The sequence below is a fragment of the Myodes glareolus genome, chromosome 2 (genome assembly GCF_982192425.1).
Source record: "Myodes glareolus chromosome 2, mMyoGla1.1, whole genome shotgun sequence".
NCBI lineage: Eukaryota > Metazoa > Chordata > Mammalia > Rodentia > Cricetidae > Myodes > Myodes glareolus.
Window position 1 is genome coordinate 2,279,402 of NC_142027.1, and position 4,138 is coordinate 2,283,539.

At 44.3% G+C, this 4,138-nt stretch overlaps 1 long non-coding RNA gene across 1 annotated transcript; it reads left to right on the plus strand.

Moving 5' to 3' along the window:
• Nucleotides 1-447: 447 nt before the first annotated feature.
• LOC146895754 (uncharacterized) lies at nucleotides 448-3,540 on the plus strand. The gene is made up of 3 exons (XR_015000688.2): nucleotides 448-776; nucleotides 2,100-2,228; nucleotides 3,308-3,540. It is a non-coding gene; the product is annotated as an uncharacterized LOC146895754 (long non-coding RNA).
• The last annotated feature ends 598 nt before the right edge of the window (nucleotides 3,541-4,138 follow it).

A 4,138-nucleotide genomic window follows, 5' to 3' on the forward strand; every position in this document is an offset into this window, starting at 1 on the left:
ATATCCAGAACCTGGAAACAACCTAGATGTCCCTCAACCAAAGAATGAATGAAGAAATTATGATACATTTACCCAATGAAGTACTTCATAGCAATATATATATATATATATGTGTGTGTGTGTGTGTGTGTGTGTAATGACATTATAAAATTTGCAGGCAAATGGATAGATCTAGGAAAAAAACCATATTGAGTGAGATAACCCAGACCCAGAAAGACAGTATAGTATGTATTCAATCATAAGTGGCTTTCAGACATAAAACAAAGAAAAACCAATCTACAGTCAGTCCATAAACCTCAGAGAACTTAGGCAGTAAAGAGGACCCTATAAGAGATATATATGGATCTACATAGAAAGAAGAAAAAGACAAGATCTCCTGAGTAAATTGGGAGCGTGAGGGTCACAGAAGAGGGTAGAAGAAGAAGGGAAGAAAGGGAGGTGAGCAGAGAAAAATGTATAGCTCAATAAAAACAATTTAAAAAATCATTTATTTTATTTTACATGTATTGGACTTTTGCCTGCATACATGTCTGTAAGGGTGTCAGATTTCCTGTGACTGGACTTAGAGACAGCTGTGAGCTGGGAATTGAACCCAGGCCACCTGGAAGAGGAGTCAGTACTCTTGACTGCTGAACCATCTCTATACATTCCATGTCTGCCCAGGCATTAGCTATGACAGTTCAAGGCAGCGGAAGCATGAGGGTGGAACACCTGGAGAAGTGGAGAAGTTCCGGCCACAGCACACTGCATCCGCTCCAGAGTCAGCTGAGCCTGAGGTAGAGTTCACCGTGCGATCTCCTATGGCCCTGCTCCTGCTCCTGCTGAGGTCCACTCGTTAGCTCACATGGTACCAGCCATGGGAGAAATGAATTTGAGGGTTTGTTCACTAGGACAGCCATAACCAGGAATAGGCCAGAAAGCAGCTGCAGGTTCCACACTGACTTCCAGATCAGGGCAGTTTTGTTTGAGGGAATGGGAGAAAAATGGGGGTGGCACAGTCACTGCAGCCCTGGTATCAGGTTGCTGGGGCTTTGAGGACTCGAATGTCACCTAAAGTCTAAGTGGATTGGAGCAGGTTCTCCATGGGATACCCATAGGACGGCTGGGCTACCTAAACATTCCCTCAAAGCAAATTATTTTGTATATATTCTAGTTAAAAATCAATTTTGGGTAAACATGAAAAAAGTGTATTTTGTCTTGAAAAATACCTGTGGAGAAAAAAAAATCTTCCGACTTTATATCTTCAAAATTTACTGTGAATAGACTACTAGGGTGTAGCAAAGAATTTTGGGGGTTCAACTTATCAGAAAGAACTTTCTGAAAATAAAATCACACCTGGCAACAAGTGAATTTTTATTCCTCCTGATGAACCAGGGTAATGGTATTCTGCAACAATCAAAACTTATAAAGGAACTTATAAAGGAACAGATTTTGATAAAAATGCAAAAACTCAAAGAGAGTGGAAAATTATTTGCTATGCAAATGGTGGTCCAAAGAAATGAGTGCCATAAACTCTGACCCATGAGGATCACAGGTTCCTCCTGCCATCTGCTATGTTTCTTTCCTAGGCAGGGGATGGAGCAGAAAGCAGACTACAACATCACTTCACACACATGAAAAAGGAAGACAGACTTTTCCACATCCTGCAAGGCTGTCCTTTGATGTCAAAGCAAGCGGCTAGGCTGGGTTCACCATGCTTCCAAGAGACTTTCAAATGTACAAGAGTGATGGCAAGCATCCTCCTGGTGACATCCGCCTCACCTTTTGCATCATGGAAGCAGGGGTTGGGGATAGAGGTCCTTGTGTGGATTTGATCAAGCCTGCCCACTGAGACACCAAGCCGGGCACCACCTCTCTACTGCTCTATGGGGCCTCTTCTGCCCAGATGCTTCCTGTACTATGGAAGAAACCTCATGGGCTCCCTTCTTCTCTTCTACCCAGCACAGGAACTCCAAGCCTATGACAAATACCCTTGATGCACGATGGAAGATGACGATAAGAGTTTGGTGTACTATGTCCTGACCCTACCTAACTACTAGGTGCTGCTGTGGAAAATCTGGTTTCAGTAAATGTATTAGAAATTCCACTTTTGGTTCCAGGTTTTCACTATTCTCAGAGGTTGTGTGGTCACCCTAGCCTGCCTGTGGATATGTTCCAGTTGGAGTCTTGGCTCGGATAAACGAAACATTGGATATAGCTCCCAGAAAGGGCTGGAGATTCTGGAAAAGGTAGGGTTGAGTGGGTGGGGTTTTCTGGGGGTAATGGTGGTTTTGTTGGGAGGATAGAAGAGAAAGAAGGAAGGAGTCACGCTGAGAACCTACATGGTTATAGATAGAGAGGAGTGTCTCTGTGCTGAGGGGTTGTGATGATATATTGCAAGAACCATTATTCTGGCTCCGGATCATGACCAAAAACTGACCAACACACAAAGAGAGCCTGTACACAAGGGAGAAATGAGCTATCTCACTCTCAATTAAATACCTGACACAAGGGACAGAGGGTGACAGAGAGAGAAGCCTGTTAGTTCAGGAAGGCAGCTGGATAGAAGAAAGAGTATGAGAAGAACCTGCCACAGACAGGTGAAAAGCCAAGGGTAGCCCATGTGTCTACTTTTGTCTGGCTGGGTAGGAGGTCTTTGAGGGAGGTACTGCCCCTCTAAGAGTGTCTACAACAGGTTCAGCCCTCAGTACCACAACACCAGCTTGCAAGGACCAGCCAGGCCCTAGCCCCCACCCCACATCCTCCCTGTACAAGGAACTTGTCTGATCAGAACTCTGGCTCTAGTAATCCAGTCTTCAGGGAGCCAGTCAGGGATCTAAGAAGCCTTCATTGCCACCTCAGCATCACCTAACCAGGAAAGCCTGCACCCCACACTTGAAGGCCAGCCCCAGACCCTTGCCAGGCAGCAGGAAGAAGGTATCATGCACAGAAGAAAGTACCAGAGAACCCTCCCTTCCTCCTGAACACTAGACAAAGAAATGGCTTGAGAGCAAAGTTGGGACCAAATGTTCACTAGGATTTTACAGGGATGATGGCCTTTATGTGTTATGTTGTCTCCCCTTACCCAGTAGAGCGTCATTGCAGTGAACTTATTTCTATTTCTCCTCAACCTTGAATCTGTATTGGGAAAAGTTGTTCTTAGTCACCCCCACAGCCAGTCTAGGAGAGCCCTTCCCTGGTGAGAGGATTGAACCATGAGGAGCTGAGATCAAGGAGGAAGTTGGAGGACAGGGAGTGTGGCCATTGCTTCCTATGCCCTCGCAAACACTCTTTCCCCACGCTTGTTTCCTGTTGGACTCTCGATCAGAAGGGATCTGGAAGACTCATGGTCCCTAGGAACAGATCAAGCATATCAACAAGGAACCGTTCTCAAGTCCTGGAGCCCGGAATCCCAGCTCCTGGCTCCTAACTGGTGGCTCCTACCTTGTGACCTCAGCTGTGGTCTTGGCTCCATCTGGTACACGTCAAGTTCTGTGTCTTCTCTAAACCCCAATGTCCTTGAGGGGGAATAAGGAAGTCAATACACCTATCTCACCATGAGCTAGTGTAAACATCAATGTGTTAACTGGCAGAGTGGATGTTCAATAAAAGGTAATTATTTTTACAGTGAACATATTGAGCTGAAAATGAAGGCTCAGTTTCCTTTTACGTCTTGCAACGGATTTATGTCTGACTTTAATGACAGAATAGCAAATATTAATACAAAACTCCTTCTCTTTTTAGAACATCTAGGGTGTAAAGGTTTGTATAAATCTTCATTTTTCTGAGAAATGTTGTATATATTTGGGACCTCACCCATCCTTACCATACCAGAAGTTACCTTCAGATTTTCCTTAGTACATACAAAATGTTCTCCTGGAACCATTATGTCTACGAATGGCTTCTGCCATTTCCCAGATCTAAACTCTCTTGCATAACCACGAGCACTGTAGAATTCCAGGAGCTGCTTAATATCAAAACCAAAGCGCAAACTTCCATCTTAGCAATGTTAGGTCAAATATACTTATTAATATTTTTGTTTTTAATTATACACACACACACACACACACACACACACACACACACACACACACGGGCTTTTGTGTATAGGCTTGTGCACATGAATGCAGTGTCCATGGATGCCAGAAGAGGGTAATGT